General features: G+C 44.1%; 1 protein-coding gene across 1 annotated transcript in view; it reads left to right on the top strand.

Annotated features, from left to right (window-relative positions):
- Nucleotides 1–4132: 4132 nt before the first annotated feature.
- TAFA4 (TAFA chemokine like family member 4) overlaps nucleotides 4133–18773 on the top strand; it is a 62872-nt gene continuing 48231 nt past the window's right edge. The window contains exon 1 of the mRNA XM_041425895.1: nucleotides 4133–4201. The gene's annotated coding sequence lies outside the window, so the exon portion shown is untranslated. The remainder of the gene's footprint in view (nucleotides 4202–18773) is intronic.

Below are 18773 nucleotides of genomic sequence, written 5' to 3' on the forward strand. Positions count from 1 at the left end.
GCTCTCTAACTCACTGTAGGTTGAAATTTAATGTCTGTCTTGTACATTTCCCTCTCCACCTTTGGCAAACACTGCTCCACTGACATTATGAGCTGGTTTGTTTGTCTTAATGATCTCCTATTTAACAAGTGAGTGTGCATCTTTTTTGGCGGAGGAGCTGAATAATCCCCAAAAGAGCTTTATTTCTGATTGAGGAAGATGTGGCTGATGAGGCTGGGAAAATCCTGAGACAACCACATGAGCTGCTGTCATGCACTGGTTGAAATTGGCCCTTCTCATGCAGCCTTTTGTTTTTTCCTGGATGGAAGATGAAGCAATTCTCAGTAATAGTTGGAACTACACTAAACAGTCCCCATCTGCTGAGTCAGAACTTTCATTTTGAGACCCCTAGTTTTGGAAAACTAAGAAACCTGAGGTTCTTGTTTCCCTTTCTCACTGTTCAAAGCTGTGACCTGTGCTGGACTCTGGGCCCCTCTGGCCTCATGGAGCACAGCAGAGTCTGGTTTGACTCCACTGCTCATTAGAGACAGCTCAGAGTCTCTATACTTAAACCTTTAAAAATTCTAATGAGACAGACTGTGATTTCTCAGGAAGCTGATATGCAATTCACTGTTGGTTTTACTAAAATTCCTGATTTTTTTTCTTTTCTGGGTTGTTTCCAAGACTTTTTCCTGTCATTGCCTTAATTATGTACCAAAAGGAGGTAAGAATTTGTACATCTGCAAAGCTTGTGAACACAGTGCTCTTCTTTGTCAGATGGAAACTCTAGTTTTCACTTTTTCTGTTTTTTTTCCATGGTGCCTGACAATGCATCACTTACAGTTCCTTCCTTTAAGCTGGAGTCAGTGCAATGAGTCTAAGTTTGATAATTGCTTATTGCATCCAGACTGCACAAAGCAAAATCACTTAAATCCTCCAAAGTCACTGAACAAGACTAAACTGTCTCATTTTTCCTTGTTTTGTTACATGGCACTAGAATTCCTTATAAATGTTACAGTCTGCTTTGCTGTCCTGGAGACCAGGAGCTGTGCTGGGACTCCTTGGCCCATTAAAGTGACATTGCAAAGCCACATCAGGACTTCTTGACCCAGCTTGTGTTGTGTGAAAACCTCAGAGTCTCATGATGCCACCCCAGCTAAATAAATGGTTTGCTGGACAGAGGTTTTTGTGGATAACCAGGCAAGCCTGAAGCCACGGGAAGAGGTGAAGGAGCCAAGGAGAGTGGTGGGAGATGGATTTGTAGGGCAGAAAAAAATGGTGGGTGCAGAGATTTCTGTTAATTAATTGCAAAGCTACAGAGAAAAGGAATATAGAACAAACAGAATTACCTTGTGATCAAAAATATTTCCCTAAATCAGGTAAGTGAGAATCTACTCACTCAAGTGAAGCCTTTTTCAAGGAGCAGAGATGAGGAAGGGACCTGAGTGCACGTTGCCTTTGTCTCTCCAGCTGAGGCATCACACATGAAAGTCCCAATTGCTGCTTCCTGGGTACAGCAAAGCAGTAGAGATATAAAATTGGGGCATAATGATGAATGAAACTGTGGGATGTGTCTTGATTATCCCAGGTTTCTAATGTATAATTGAATTATTTTCTTAAGTGTATTTCAAGCCCTTTGATTTCTGGCCTCTGTTTTTAATTACTCAGCCCCCTCTTGCCCTTGTGCATTATTATGCTGCTCATTAGCATTCAGTGAGACTACAGAAGTTTGACTTCTGAATAAAGTAGCGTACAAAAGAGAAGGAATGCTTTTTATCTTACCACTTAATAATTTAAATGGAACCCTTTTCTTTAATCAATGTTTAATAGTACAATAGTTGTTTGTTTAAACTGTGCTTTGCCTAATTTTGCAAACAAAAAAGAGAGGCAGGATAAACATGTTTAGAAATAATAAGCTTTGTAACCATTTTAATCTTCAGAAGACTTAAAATATCTCCAGCACTTCTAATGTCAGTTCATCTCAACAAGGCAGGAACGTGGGCCCTGGATGTCTCTGTATCATTTATGCAGTGCTAAGGAGCATCATCCTATTTTTTTTTTTTTTTTTTTTTGAGGGAAGCAGAAAACCTTGCTAATTGCAAAACTGAAAGCTACTCAGCAGCGTTAATATTGTTGGCATGGCCGCCAGCTGTGATGATTAGGATGTGTGACAGAGGGAGAGATAATTTGATCACAGGCCTGGGGACCAGGAGCTCCTGTGCCCTGCTCCTTCCCTGTGCACCTGCAAAGGCAAGGAAAACACAGGGGGAGATTCAGTCCAGCCCCAGAGTGCCCAGGATTTTCAGGGCACAGGGGATGCCAGAATGATGGGTGTAACTCCAGGGTAAGGAGGGGATGGGAACTCGAGCCTGGGCATTGACATGCCAGGGGAAATAGCTGTCTGGGGGGTAGCAATTTATTACTAATTGGGTGGTAATTAATAATTAGGTGTGGAGGCTCTCCCTGTATGAAGCTTGTTCTGTGTCACCAGCAAAATGTGGCTTTGGGTGGGATCAGACAAAAACTGGGAACTGAGCTGTGGCAAGGTCAGGGGGACCCTCAGAACACAACATAAAAGGAATGGACTAAAGCCTCTGCCCCTCTGCCTGGCTTCCTCCTATGCAAAACAGGAATTGATCAAGGATATGTTGAGGATTTAGAGATATCTGGGGGCCGCTTTGGAGACATTAAAACTAGTGAGCAGAATATCTGCATTTCAAAGTACTCTTTGTACCTCTTAATTCGTTTTGACAGCAGCCCAGTGCTAGAAATGGGGCTGTCTCTGCTGTCTAGATGGGAAACTGAAGCTAAGGGATGGGAAGGAATTATGAGCACAGGACAGCACCAGGCCAGGGAGAGCTGTGAACTGCTGTCTCCTGTGGCTCAGCAGCCCAGGAAAAGCACCCACAGCTGGCAAACTGCTCCATCCACATATCAGGGGGTTGTTGATCCTACATAATCCCTGTCTGATGCCCTGACCAGCCTACTTTCAACAAACTGTACCCCAGACAGCAAGATGAGACCTTTCTTCCTGCTAATTTGTGTCTCCTGTCCTCTAAATCTTTCCATTTCCCATCAGTACATCCAGTTCCCTCCCTTGTAGCCACATCTGCTTCTCACATTCCTTTATGCAGCCTTGGAGCTCCTTCCTGCTTCTGCCTTTTCTCTGTCCCCTTTTCTAGGCTCACTAGAGGTCTGGAGGGGGTGTTAAGTGTCAGGAATAGTAGGCAAGAAGGTGACAGGTAAAGAAGCTCCTCAGATAAGGAATGAGATGGAGAGATGAGGTCTCATGCTGTGGGCTTGTTCCCTCCTATTCTGACTATACTGCAAGTCCTGCTGATTAAAAGAGCATAGCTGAATTGTGCTAACACGAGATGAGGGAGAGCTAAGACTGGGGATTTGGACCCTTTCTTTCAGGCTAAGTGAATTTTTCCAGGATGTGAGAGTCTGCTTCTGGATTATTAATTTTCTGTGAACGGTGGTGTGGAAGCTGCTGGGATTTTTACTGCTTTTCACATGTGGACTAGAGAACTTGCACAAAGACAACTCGAGAGGCAATTTGCCATTCCACAACAGTAGCCAGCGAGGGTTTTCCTGTGATAAAAGCTCTGTTCCACAAGGCATTTTTTCAGTGATTCTTCCAATTAAAGGAATGTTTGTCCAGGAGGATGACGGTTTGTATCACAACAGGATTTAGGTAATATAGCTGAGATCAACCTACTGTTGCACTGAGCCCTGCGGTTACCTACGGTGAGACACTGCCCTCTCTCACAGAAATGAGACTCGATTCTACACGTATTTAAATGCTGGCAGCCCCTGAAGCATTTATTTGGACGTCACTGTTTAGGTGAGCAGCAGAGCCACGGGAGAATCTGAGGGTGTAAGGAGGAGGGATAAAGGTTGTGCAGTCAGTGGAGAGCAAGGAGACTCCGTTTCCCGGTGGCTGCTGGAGGGGCAAAGTGACTCCGACTTTGTAGCCAGGGAAACACCAATTTTCATTTTGAGCATTTAAACCAAATTTGTGAAGGTGATGATTTCTTGATTACCCGCAGGACTGGGGACATGCGGTAAGAGGAGCGGGGAGGTTGCGGCCTCAGCCCCCGCTCCCTTCTCAAGTTGCAGCTTCCGAAAGATGCTGCGAACTCCGGCCCGGCTGCGAGCTAGGAAACATCTCCCGCCTCTTCCCTCGGCTGAGCAGCGACCGCTGGGATGCTGAGATAAGGTCAGGACTCCGTCAGGCGATCGAAAGCCCGGGCTGAGCGAGGGCTCTGTCTCCGGAAGGCAGCGCGGTTTTCCCCGGCGGCAGCACCCGGGCTGCCCGGGGCGGAGGGAGGGAAGGAGGAGAGGGAAGGAGGGAGGGAGGGAACAGGGAGGGAAGGAGGAGAGGGCAGCTCGCCCGAGCAGCTCCGGCTCTGCACCCCCGGAGCTCGGTGGGGTCAGGGACCGCCGAGAGCCCAGGGAGGATGCTCCGCGGAGCTGGGAGAGACGCCGAAGCCGTAACACCGTGCTTCCTCCCCAGGCTCGGAGGAGGAGGAGGAGTGGGAGGGGAGTTCCAAAGCCACTTTGGGCGCTGCGCCGCTACGTGCGGGAGTCCGTGCGGAGCATCCTCCTGGCAGCCTGAGCGCAGGGTGCTGTCCCCGCTCCCCCGTGGGTGATTCCCCCTTTCCCCTCCTGCCTCCGCAGCCGCTCCCGGGCGAGGCGGCGGCCAGGTGAGCGGGAGCGGGGCTGGGCACCGCGGGGTGCGGGGCCGGGCTGGGCTGCGGCTCCCTCCGGCTGGCCGGGCTGCTGCTCGGTGCCGGGAACACGGAGCTGAGGCTGAGGCTGCCCTCCGGGAGGGGCTTGGGCTCCCCGCGGCTGCCGGGGCCGGGCGGTGCGCGATGCGCTCCGGGGGAAGCAGCTGGGAGAGAAGCATCGCTCCAGCTGCGAGGGAACTTGTGTTTCGGAGCGCAGCCACCGCCAGTGTGGGGCTGGCAGGGGTTTATCTGCTCCCCAAGAGGCCCCGGGGGCTGCCCAGGGATGGTACCAGAGGGATGCCCAGGCCGGGTACCCCCGTGCCGGCAGTGCCTGCGGGGTTTGTGCTTCCCAGAGCCCTGCAGCGAGCCCTGGGGCTGGGCAGGCTCCGGGAGAGCGGCAGTCCGGAACACTCCAAGGATCGGTCCTGGAGTTCAGTCTGTCTCTGCACCGGGGCGTGTGCGCGAAATTCATTTACTGCCCCCGTTACTCCAGGGATGAGGGTGCCGCTAGCAAAGGGTCAAGCTCGCTCTTTAAATGTCACTCTTTTTCCCCTTCTTTTTATTTTAAAGAGTGTTTATATTTTCAGCTACCGTTTTTGTAGCTCCTGAGATACTTCTATTTCCCAGAGCAGTTGGTTTCCCACCACTGGCTCTTCCACTTTCTTGCGTGGGAGGATTGACTTTAAAACAGAGCTCTAACAATACTCACTCCTTTCAGCGAGGCACGTGTCATCTCCTGACCCCAGCAACTTCACTCTGACAAAAGAAAAGCTGGAAATAATCACTTAAGAGATGCGACTTTGCCTGTTTCAACAAGTTGCTTTGTTCTCTGCTCGAGTAATTTCCTCCACGGCGCGTGGTCATTGCCGCTAGCAGAGATGGGGTGATACGTGTGATGTTAAACCTGCAGTCACCGGGGATTAATGCACGGGCATGACATCACCGACAGCCAATGAGGGGATGGGTTTGGACACGTACTGACCCAAACTGGCTTCCAAACTGGAGGTCCTGCCATGCTCCTGGGGAATAACGCCAGTGCGTGCAGACGGTGAGGTTTCCTGGCACGGTGTCACTGTGTTTCTCAGCCTTGTGTCCTCCTCTGAGACAGTCAACAATTCATTAAGCAGCCACGCGTGTGTGGTTAGTCTGGCTGGTTGCTGGTTTCACTTCTTGGGAAGAGATTATTGAAAACGGGGGTATCAGTGCCCTGGCACGGAGAGCTGATGTGGCCGAGCTGGTTGCTGGCAGAGTGTAAGCAGCCAAAGGGTTCCCAGCTCTTGTGGCAGGAGAGCTGCCTGGGCAGCGTGTTTGAGCACACGGCGCTTTCACCTGGAGTGAACAGCTTTCCTTTGCCTGATTGCCCGGAGAAGAGCTGCTCCTGGGGAGGTGGGCACAGACTCCGTGGGGTGAGGAGGGACACCGTGCAGCCGGGGGGATGCTGCCGTGGCTGGGGAGGCAGGAAAGAACCTTGTCCTGCTGTGCCCATGGCTCCTGCTCTGCTCTCACCCTCACCTTGGTGCCTCCGAGCTGCCAAGGTGCAGGTCAGCTCCTGTCCCTTTGCCTTAGGGCTGCTCAGAAACTCGGGGTAGCTTTTGGAGACTCACAACAGATGTTGCCTGGCATGTTCTGGCTCCTGAAATGTTCATTTTGGAGTTCAGGCTGCCTCTTCTATCTAATGTTTCCTTAACCTTCATCATTTGCTGCAGACTCATCCAATTCCCCTGCAGGTCAGGCAGGGGCTTCCCCACAGGCTGTGCAAGACCCTTTTGTGACTATCACAAATATTTGCACTCAAATCACTTCTATTTCTGTTTGCTAGAATTCTCAATGTTAAAACATAAAGTTTTGGGTCCAGACTTCACCCCTGAAGTCTTCTAATATTTTTGGTTGTTTTGTATGTAGGTACACACACACAGTCCCTTATCAGTGCCATTGCATCGATAGCCCTTTGCATTGAGGGACCCACACAGAATATTAGCAATATGACTGACATGCCTCAGAGCTCTGCGTAAGATCCTTGTGCCTTCATTGCCAATAAGATGTGACAGGATACATCTAATGAATTACCTTTAAATTAGAGAGCAGTAAACAAGCCATTATTGGATTAGAGGAATATTAAAATTAGAAGAACGTAACCGTCTTTTGATATCCTGTGGCACATTTTTACCAGCTAGGAAATGACATGGGGAGCTGCAGAGAGAGAGAGAGGGTCTCTAGAGAACTGTAATGATTTTCATCTGTGTGAAATAGATTTTTTTTAAATGCTATTACTTAGTGTCTTATGTTTAGATGATGCTGTAGCAGATTTCTTTTTTTTTTTTTTTTTTTCATTCTAGTTTCATATTGATGTTTGATATATTTGTCTTGGTGACTTCAGTGCTTGTGGAAGGTACAGGTTTGACGTACTCTGATAGCTAAAATCTCCCAATTATCGAAGAAAAACACAGGCAAAAGGAAGCAAGAGTCTTGGTGATAGATGTGATAGATTTTAGTCCAACACTGAAGAGCCTTTCCAGGGTGCAGAGATTGTCTGGGTTCATGTCACTTATTCCATGGCCCTTTTCCTCAGCTTTTTAGAAGGCTGCTCCAGCTCTGGTGATTAGAGAATATTATTTAAATTGCATAAAAAAATTCACCTTGACTTCCCTGCAAGGTAATTCTCAGCAATTTTATATAAATTGCTGAGAATCCACCAGTTCTCCTGGTCTCAGAGCTCAGGTGCAGGTGTTAGCTGTGCTGCCTTCCAGATGTGATTGCCCTGGATTGGATCTGAATTGGCAACTGGTTGGTGGTACTTGGGAGCAGCCCCTGATCTCCCCATGCCAGTCTTTTATTAATTGAAGACCAGCACCTGCTGTCCTCTCTCAGGCAAAGCTTCCCAATTAAGGACTGGGCTGAGAGTGAAAAGGGCAGAATTTGGCCAGTACTCCTCCAGTGTTAGGAAAAAATTGTAAATGGAGAAGTAAATAGTAAAATACTTGATGGAAAGGAATTAATTCTCAGCCTTGCATAAAATAAAGTTTCTTATGACATCTTGAAATTATTTTGGTTTTGTAATGCCACCTACCTTGGCTGGTCATTGAAAAAATGAGCTCTAAATCTAGAACTAAACCTGAATTTGTGAGTCAAAAATTGTTTTCTTTGGACTACCAATATTTTATAACTCTTTAAGACCAATCTTTTATTCTTTTAAACTCACTATCAATTATGGATATGGAGCAGCAAGACACCTTTGAGTCCTAAGCCTCATTCCAGTCTCTGGAGGAAAATCTTGAGCATAATGTTTTGTCCTGGATTTTGGAAGCACACTCAGAATAAAGATCTCTCCTTATACAAATACTTTTCATCCGAGGTATTGGATTTTCCTCGCCTCTCTCTCAGAGTTTAAGGCCCTGGGACTCCTTTTCTCAAGGTTTAGTAGAACTCCTTCAGCATCTCTTTTCCCCTTTGAAAATGTGATAACCATCAGGCAGGCGGCTGCTTTGAAGCCGGTGCCAGCCCTGCAGATCGGGAGATCACAGCACACTCTCACCTGGGGTCAGGCAGCTCGGGCTGAGCTGCTCTGCAGTGCCGGAGCATCCTGAGAGCCTGCAAGGACGGCGATTCTGCCGGGCTCTGGCACCGAAGCCTCTTTGCTATTCTGAAGAGGCTCGTAAGGAGGAACAAAGGACTGCGGAATTTCACCCGTTTTGCTCTATTTTATATTTCCCAGCAGTTATTTTGGAAAGGCTGTGAGCTGAAAGGCTGATTTTCTCAGACTTGGTACAACTGTGCCAGAGTAAAGCTCAAATGAGGCAAAGTAGCTCTGGGTATCTCCGTGACTCCAAAGGTGACCTGTTGTTTTTATTCCCCTTTCTGTGGTGTTTCAATTTCAGTTACACTTTACAGGCAACGTCTGTGAATAAAAACTCTGCTGGGGTCAGGCCTTTCTCCTAGAAGGATATTTCCCTCTGCACAGCACCAGTACAAGTTTTCTCCCTCCTTCCACAGCAGTTGTCCTACATGTGCTGTGAGGTATAACAAGGATAAATACATTAAGGAGCAGCAATCCCACCCTTGGTGTTACAGGATGGTAAAAGGTGGTTAAAGAATTTACTCCTCAACCCTCAGTGCAGAGCTCTTGCCCCTTTTTGTTCTCCAGCCTCTTGCAAATCATGACTCAGTCATGTGCTACATCCCTTTGAGCTGAAGAACATGGAATCAGCTTGCACTTTCTGGTTCTGGAAGCAACAAACCCCTTCCTTTAAGAGAAGAGAGCAAAATTCAGTGCTTTAGCTCTTAAAGTATTTGTGGGCTTTTTTTCTGAGCCTGCAAGAGGCTGCTAACTGCTAAACCAGAATCATTTGAGTAATGCCTAGACATGGATAAACCAATTAAGAGGAGTTCTTTCAGCTTTTTAAAACAAATTGCAAATTTCAGGTTCGTATTTGCATAATTCAGTTTATTAATTCATGTGTTTGCATTTCCTAAACGGCGTGCCAAATTCCCATTTGGAGCAAGTTTCAGAGTGTTGATCTCAGTGTAAAGGGGAAAAGGTGGAAATTGAGCTGTTGTAGGAAGCACTAAGTGATTTTTCTTTTCAACAAAATTAAGTGAGCTTCTTTTTTTTTTGGTGTGTCAATTCATTATCACTTTAAGTATTCGATGAGAAATCCAGAAATTCTTTATTGATAGGTACCCAACCTCTCCTTTGTGCACCTCTGGGATTTATATAAATTGCAGGTTAATAAAGCTTCCAGCATCCATTCTGTGCATGTGTAATTAAGGAGTGGCAGTGCCTCGATGTCCTTTGTTGTGCTCTGTGGATTCCAGTGGTGAGGACAATGGTATTTTATGCTGTTGAGCACAAGCAGGAACATCCCTGCATGAGTGAATCTCTTTGTAGGACCAGGCTGTGCCTGCCTCAGCCTGGAGAGCAGTTACCCTCGGATTTTCCTGCTGCTTCCATTATTCACTGAGAGTTATGTGTGCTTATGATAGTCTGATCAGCAAACACAAGTGTGTTGCAGATGCAGATATATTGGGAAGTACAGTGGTTTACATTAATGGGAAGGATTTATCTTGTTGCAGTGTTGAATTTATGATGCCAAGCTGTGATATTTCCCTGTTTCAAAAATGTTATATTGCAGCGGGCTGATATCAGGGTGATAAAATAAATGTTTCTTTTTTAATTCAAGCCACTGTAAGATGCTAATAATGTTGGAGACAGGAAGAGAAATGCCATGTTTCAGAATTTAATGTAATGCATCCGTATTACAATTTCCTGGCAAAATTAACTTAGCTTGGACTCCTAAATGAAACTTCTTGTTATGTTTAAAGTATTAAACAGGTGTGGTTGAGTTCTTTAGTGGAAGTATGGTTCTATGACACAAGTAGGGGGTGAATGTGCCCTGCTTAAATTAGTCTTTGGGACTCTGTTCCCTATAATTTACAAGGGCTTGTAGTGACAGGAAAAGGGGGAATGGCTTTAAAATGAAAGAGAACAGGTTTAGTTTCAATATTGAGAAGAAATTCTTCACAGTAAGGGTTGTGAAGCCCTGGCACAGGTTGCCCAGAGAAGCTGTGGCTGCCCCATCCCTGGCAGTGTCCAAGACCAGGCTGGAGGGGCTTGGAGCACCCTGGGATAGTAGAAGGTGTCCCTGCCCATGCTGGGGTGGGCTTTGGAACTCTAAGGTCCCTCTCAGCCCATACCATTCCATGATTCTAGGACAATTCTGAAAAGAAAATAGAGAAGATCTTGTTGCTGGTGATGGTCTCTTCACTGGCATTTGGGAGCCCATGTTCTTTGCTGATTTCCTTCCCATTTCCTGGCAAATGCTCAGCAGACAGGGTTACTAGGGAGGAAGGAGAGCTCATCTCTTCCTCTTTGCTGTTATCTCCTCCTCTGACCACTGCCAGGATCTGTGGCAATGCCAGGGCTGTACTCAGGACACCCATTTGCTTTATTCCTAGAAAAAGTAAGAGAAGTGTGAAGGGAATCTTTGTAGTCTTAGTGACCGAAGTGTTGTGGCTGCCTTGCTCTGGGGCATTGCTTCCTCCCCAAGGAAAACCGGGATGCAGCTGGAGTTGGCCCAGCTTGGATGCAGGCAGGTGTAAAAGCCTGATCCTGCTGTCTGGTGTGGCTGTGGCACTGCCTGTGCTGAGCATTCCAGGTTAGAGGCTCTGAAGCACAGTGGTTAGAAGTCAAGTGCTGTGAAAATTTCCCCAAACGCAGATCTGCAGCAGTGAGAGGACCTGCACACAAACCAGGCCACTGACTCTCAGAAAGGAACAGTCATTTTGTGGAATACAGAGAGGCTGTCGTGTGTGTGTGTGTACTCCTGCTACATTACCCAGTTAAACAGTGCCTCTGAACCTCTGAGTTAATCTCATTGTTTGGAAGCACATCACAGAGTAATTGAAATTGGGTTATTTAACTGAAAAGTACTACTGGAGTAAGAGTTTAACTGTGAAAATACCTGCCAGTTATGTGGTGTATAGGCTTAACTGGGGCTGAAGGAGGAAAAGGCAAAATAATTATTTTAGTACTAAACTATCCCTGTATTTTTGGTGTGCTGCTGACATTATTAATTCTGCTTTTGTTTACTAACAGACCTGTTTCTGTTCAGGGACCACTGAAAGCCCAAAAGTTTGTTAGATCAAATACTTTTAAAAACCTGTGCTGATTGTTTAATTTAAGAGAATAGCAGGTAAAAAGGACTATCCCTCCTTTTCTGCACCAAATTGTCATGGAGAGATGGATCTGGAGTGAAGTGGGACAACTTCTGGCAGAATGAGTGCAACCTTCCACCTGAGAAATGACACTTGGTTAAGTGGTAGAAATTAATTGGTGCTTATCCACACACTTAAAGCATTTCCCTCCAGAACTTTTCCTCCTTGCAATGTTTCTAATGTATTTTTGTGACATATATTTCAGTTTAACAACAGAAGTATAGTTACAGAATCTGTAAACATCAAGAATAATTACTGTTTATAACTCTGAAAAAGGGGCAGCCACTTCAAATACAATTAGTGCAGCCGCTTTAAATGCAATTACTCACCCCCCAGTGTGTATCACTCACCTGTGAGATGCTCCAGGTGAGGTTTCCTCACTGGTTGCAGCCCAGACTGAGGTGGGGATGGTTTGGGGTGGATGAACAGGGAGATGCTTCCTCCCAGTGTCTTTGCAGACAGCTCTAGGAAAGAGAAGGAAAAGAGATAATTCAAGCAAAACTCCTGGGTTTTGCATGTGTTAAACATCCTTTTTCTTGAATGTGTTCTCCAGCAATGGATAAACTATTGCTGCTAAACCTTGTTTGGAAATGTAGTGGAGACAGTCAGCTCTTGGCAATTAGCATATTTGGAATATACTTAATTGTATTGTGGCTAAAGATCTGATCTACCTTCTGTGCTTTCCTCATGTAAGAGGAAAAATACAGCCTGAATAAAACCAAATTAGTCTTATTTTAAATGCTTTTTTTCCCCCAACAGAAGAAACATCTTCTGTTATAGTTAATGAGCACTGTTGTCTTTTGTTTAAAGTCTTTGTTTCAGAGGCTTAGAGCAAAAGGGCTTTAATAATAAAAAGGCCTTCTTCTCTGGAATATCTGTCTGATAATAGCCTGTATGATTTAAGAATTATGCTGCAAAATAATTGGCTTTCAAATGAATAATTTCTATAACTAATTGGAGGGTAAGTGGAAAATCTGCATCCTCCAAATAAATGTATTGTGTCTCTTTAAATACCCAAACAATTTTTCCTCCTCTTTTTCCACCCTCAAGACAAAAATAACATCAAATCTCATTCAGGTTGTACTTAAATATGACCAAACTGATAATTACATTATTACAGAGAAGGGCAGGATAGCTGGAGGATATGTACAAGGTGCATTAGTACTGCAAATAGAAGCTGATTTACTTATTGATAGTGGAGACACGTTTTAGTCACTTTATAGAATTAACAATTGATCAGCTTGTTAGGTTCTAGTTCTTCATAAGCACAGCATGTTTATTCATTATTGTCATTACATGGTGCAGGCAGCTGAGGTCATGATTAGCAAGGCAAAATCTAAAAAAATTTAAAGTTCATTAAATATAACTTCTGCAATGGGCAGTTTATGAGCAATGCACCAATTCTCACTCCTCTGACATAAATATGACTTATACCTGCCTGGCTAATTTTCATTTCATTAACATTTTTCAGAACCATCTATTTGTTTTGCCAAATGCCAGCGATTCAAGCTTGTAAAATTGTAATAAGATGGGCAACATAAAAGCATTACTTTCAAATTGCCTTGGTCACTGTAAATATCCCCCAATCTGCAGCACTGGAACTGATAAACGAAACATGCTGCTGGAGGAGAATGGGAAGATGCTATTCCAATAAATATATCCATGATTGTTTGTTACTAAGGGTAAGTTATGTTTTGTAAATCAGCATTGACTTGGGCTTGAGCAAACCCGATAGCAAAAATCCCCACAGAGGCTTCTCCTGCTGTATATGACTAATATATTAAAGAAGATAAATAGTCATTTTTAAAACTTATTGCACTCTAGGATTGAACACAAGGGGAAACCTTTTCACAAATCTGAAACTTAAGGTCACCTTGAGAAGAAAAGGACACTCTAGATGACTAGAAAAAGTCTGTTTCCTCCAGAAATTGAGATTCAAAGTTTACTCTTTTCGGTATCTTTTTATAAAGCTTTAGAATCCTGAGTATAAAACCAGAGTCTGTTTTGATGTGCAAATATTTCAAAACTGTGTAGTGGATAGGCACTTAGACACTCGCATCTAACGAGTGCTACACATGAGCTTCCAGTCTCAGTAATAAAGAAAATGCAGAATAATAATTAATAAATAATAAAACGAGAATATAAAGCTTTTTTGCTAGTAGTTTATATAACATAAACCAGAATTAGGGCTGAACTTTCTAAAACATTTAATTACACTCTTTCAATAATTTTGTACCTTTTACTTTTTTATTTATTAGCATTAAAAATATCATGATGTCTATTTTAGTCATACTGAACATTAATAAGCTTTTGGTTCATAATTCAGACTTTTAGGAGTATTAAAATGTGCTCAATAGCATTTTCTTAGGGCTTGCTAATAAAGTTAATGAATTTTTTTTCTATTAGTCAGTCCTAGCATAGATAATACTGCTCCCCTGTCTGAGCTGTAGCAAATCAAGACAACATTGATTTTCCTTAAGAGATGAATAATGAAAGACCTACATTCTTAAATATGTAGATAAAGATAAGTAACTTAATTAAAAAATTATCAGTGGAAGGTAGTAAGATGAATTAGCTGTTTTAATTTGTTGTATATGTCAATAAGCTGTACCATAACCCGGAGTTTTGCATAAAATCCATTTATGATATCTCTTTCTCCAATTTTCAGTGTAATTTCATAGTGTCTTTGGCTGCTAATTCTTTTGGCTATCTCTCATATCTCAGGACGTTAAATTCTTGGAGCTATCTGCCCTAACTTAGCAGTGTAGGTGTTGACTCTGCAGATGTTTAATGTCCAGAGCAGTGCAGCCTGATGAAAACAGCTCTGCCCTGATCAATAGTGATGTTTACAGGCTCTGTCCTCGGCGGTGAAGTCAGGTTACACAGCCTGATTGTTTTTCCAGTGACTGGCAAATTCTGCTGTTTGATCACATGTGCTATGAATATCCCAGCTGGCGAAATTCCAGGCTAAATTGCTTGCTATTTTTTGAGTAGCTTTACAAATGACACATGATGGGAAAAGGGACGGCTCGGGGCCTCCGTCTCTCATCCAACGCTGCTTTTAATATCCAGGAGGCACCATCAGGGTGCACAGGGAGGAGCTGGGAGGAGGAGCTGCTCTATTAAGATGTGGTGTTATTAAAGGAGGAGACAAACAGCCTGGTGCTGGAAGGGCTCCTCTGTGTCTCATTCTCAGGGGTTTTTTCAGTCTCATATTAATGGAGCAGGCACCCACAGCAGTCCCACGAGATCCTCTGGTGGGAGTAATGCTGTGCATGGCTCTGCACCTGGAATAAAGCTCTCACAGTCCTCATGCTTTGATTCTAAGGGACTCACCAGTCCTGCTGGTTTTCAAGCTTGAATCTCAAATCTCAGTGCAGCTACAAATGCATCATTTGCCAAGCATGGCTGAGCTTCTGCCTCAGGCCCCTGGGTCACTGCCTTTCTGTGCCAAATGTATTGTCCAATGGCTGGGGTGGAGTTCAGTTATTCCTGTCTTTTTTAGGCATCTCTGTTTCGTTCTTAGGCTGGGACAGATGCTTCACAGGGATCTGCAGGTTTTGCCTTCTCCTAACTCAGGGCTGTCCTGTGTGCTGAGAAAAAAGGGGCACCTGTAGGTGAGCCATACCTGTAATGGGAAGGGGCTGGGGAGGTTTTATGAGATCTCTGGGTAAAGCATTGCTTGGCACACAGGACAGATTTGAGCAGGAAGTCTCTGCAGAGCACCCACAGGATGGTTTGACAGTAAAGTGTAATTTGGGCAGCAAATTTTACTCTTTCTGCTTCACCCAGCAATGCCCCACCAAACTGCAAAGTCCTGGGAGTGCTCTGGTGCTTCAGGCTTTACTTTGTTTTACCTTGCTTTATTAATTTAACCTTACTTCAGCTCTTGGGTAAACATAATATTTGTGTCTCTGAGATGAGTAACAAACACTGTGCCACACTGTGGGTCTTGCTGCTTTAGAAGTAATGGATGGGAGTCAGTGTTTCTTGTCCAGAACAAGACTTTCAGAACCAAAGATGTAAATAAGAGCCAAGGAAAAGTAATTGTCTGTGTTTTTATTACACAGAAGATCTTTCTTAGAGATAATTTAAAAAATCCTAATAATAATTTTAAAAAATTAAAAATTATAATAATAATTATTCTTTTTTAAAATTTACCCACTCACAGCACAGATTGTTCCTGATCCTATGTGCCAGGGGAGCAACCTCTGGATTTTCCCTTTCACTTGTGGTTTTTGCTCAACGCTGTTCAACACACAGCCAGGACCTGGCCGTGGTTCTGTGTTCTGGGACATGAGTGCCCAGGGTGAGATCTCCAGGGGATCCCAGATAACCTCCAGCTGCTTCCAGGCTGTTGGAATGGAGTTTAAGCTGGGCTTTAGCTTCAGAGACCTCTACTGACTTCTGAGAGGAGAACAGGAAACTTCAGAAAGCAATGCTTTCAACTTAGGGTGACTGTCATAGGAACATTCCATTATTAAATTAGAAATTTTTCCTATTCTTGAAGACTAAATGCTGAGACCTTCAGGTTAAAAAGGGAATAGATTATTTATGCTGTGCTGCTGTTCTCAGGTGATAAATTGGATGGTGCTATTGCAAGCAGTGAAATAATTAAGCATTCTGGTACAATTGAGAAGTCAAATTAGAAAGGATAAAATCATGGCTTAAGAAACCAACTATCTTTGGCTGGAGAGTAAAAATAATTTAAAATGATAAACCGTACTCTCCACTGGCCATTTATTCTGGTTTATGCAGCAATATCAGTGTTCCAAGTGGGTTCTTCTGTCTTTCTGACACACAGCTGCTACAAGACACTTTATACTCACAAGTACTCCTCAAAATCATACAGTCTGAATGCAGCTGAACAAATAAATACCCAAGTAGCTATTCTATTTGCTCAAAGCCATCAGCCTAGAAAAAGGACCAGGAAGGTAAAATAAGGGTGATTGCACTCTCTGGAAAATGTCCTTTGGGTTTGGCTCACCAAGCAATTTCTTTGAGCAGAGAAGTGAATTTTTGCCTTTGTCTGTCAATTTTAAGGGAGAATAGAAGTGGATGGGCTTCATCCATGGTTTAGAAATGGTGTATTAGATTAAATTGGCAGTACATAACTACGTGAAACGTGGGGTTTGCTTAGTGCAAAGCACAACTCTAAATTAAAAAGGTATATCTTCCTTTTCAGATGTGGTAGTACCCTCTGGTGAGTGAAGATTTGGCTGCTGCAGCCTCTCTTGCTAATCATAGCCAAAAAATTTGTCATTTGCAAGGAGGGGTTTCAGTTGGAGAGGGGAAAATATAAATCCAGTAAGTAATTTTTTCCATATTTTTCTTTAAATTAGTGTTGCTGTTTCTCGTCTAATTAATGACCAGTACTGAAGCAGAAGACTTCAGTGATTTTTTTTTCCCCCCATAAAAAGTCAGTTTCCTGGATGAAAATAATTGGAGAAGATTTTTCTTTTCTGTTTTCTAATTATTTTTAAGAGAGTTAATAGCTCTCTAGCAGTGATGAAAAGCTGATTAAAAGCTGATTGTTGTCTACCCTGAAAATAAACAATCAACGATTTGTTACTTTCAACAGATCTCACATCTTTAAGGCAATCATAATTGCCTTCAAGAGAGGCAGGGGAAGTGATGGGAATCTTATTCTTCATTTCCAACCCTGAGCATTTCAAAGCATAATCAAAATTATACCACTCACCCTCCCCCTTGCTCTTCCCATCATGCACATGGCTGCATGATCATGAAGAGGTTTTTGCATGAATGAAGAACAGGAAAAGAAAAATCCATCATAGGCAGATTGGAAACTAAAAGTCTGAAGTTCAGGTTTCTCTGAGCTTTGTGAAAAGGATTATTCCAGCCTTAGCCCTGAAGAGGACATGGTGCTACTCATTCAAAGCCTGGCTGGGGTCATACTTCAGCCAGAGGCACTGGCTGAGCCTCCTGAATGGAAACATCTTCCCTCAGCTGGGAGAGGTGCTGGAAGGAGGATCCTCTGACAATCCAGGTACTTGAGAAGGAAAACCTCTCTTACTGTTTCTGGAGAACAGTTTTCAGGTTTTGGTGGCTGCTGCTCTCCTCTCCTGGTAGTGCAGCCACAGGAAAGGTGTCTGGGACCTTCAGAGGTTTGCTCCTTTTCCACTGCAACAGTACCCAGAGCTCTGTGTGGCTTCCTTGAGCCTGTCAAGGGATAAAACCAGCATCCAGCAGAGGATTAATCTGCCATGGGAGACCTTTCTCGTGTCTGATCAATAGGTATCTCAAGGGGGTCTCTTCCCCTGCCTCCCAGCCTTTTTTTGGGGATTCATGCATGGGCTGCTGCCAAGCAGGAGAACTTCCCATAGGAGGCAGGGAGAGGGGCTGTGAGAGCAAGAAGAAACACAGAGGGCTAATATTCACAGGAAAGGAGGCAGGAAGGACTGGGCAGGAAGAGGAAAGGATGGAAAGGATGGAGGAAATTCCTTCTGGAACTGAGGAGCAAAATTTGTGGGACTTCTGAAATTTTCTTGCATAAGAGAATGCAGTTCCTGGTGTGTCTGGAAATGAAGATAACTGGGAGTGTTGCTTTATGTACTCATATTGGCATTTGGAATTTTTCTGGTTACCAGCAGAAAGGCAGGACCTACTGGAGGGATTTGTCAATCTGTGATGTGACACCTTTTACTTTTGAGAAACAATTCCTAAATTGGTGGGTCAGAAATCCTATTTTGGAATTCTCCTGCTCAGTAGAGCAATGTTTTTCCAGAGTAACTTGAGGAAGTTACTGATAAACAAACAATGTTTTCTAACACTGAGTAAGAAGCTGATCCAGATCAAGAATCTGGGTTATAGCTGCCTGGTCTGTGCTTCCCTCACCCTGTGCAAGTTTCATCCTTCATTATTGAGCTTCTATATGTTAGGGGCAGAATTTCAAACCACCCCAAGATGACTGTGTTGTTTTTGTTACCAAAACAGCAATACCAAAAATGCTCCCTTTCAGTTCCCTAGCAGTTATCCTGCCAGAGAGCAGGGACAGCACAGCACAAGGTACTCTGCTACTGGGTTATGTAGTGGATACACAGGTGCTAAAAAATGTGTGTTCAGCCTGTAATTACACTTCTGAAAATTTAGTGCTGTATTTATGAAATGCTTTTCCTTAGAATCTTTAAATAATTAGCTAATGAGTCCCAAGTGGAACAATTATCCCATATACCCAGACAGTGGGGATTCTTCATCAGCCAACGTGCATCCCGTGCTCATAAAACATGCTTGTGTTCTAAAAGCAAAGCTGGCTGTTCTGTGCTTTCCTCTTGGAGCTTTTTGGGAATTGAAACCAAAGCAGGGACCAGGTTACACTGGTGACAGAGAAAT

This window comes from Onychostruthus taczanowskii, unplaced genomic scaffold (assembly GCF_017590055.1).
Source record: "Onychostruthus taczanowskii isolate IOZ18803 unplaced genomic scaffold, ASM1759005v1 scaffold9, whole genome shotgun sequence".
NCBI lineage: Eukaryota > Metazoa > Chordata > Aves > Passeriformes > Passeridae > Onychostruthus > Onychostruthus taczanowskii.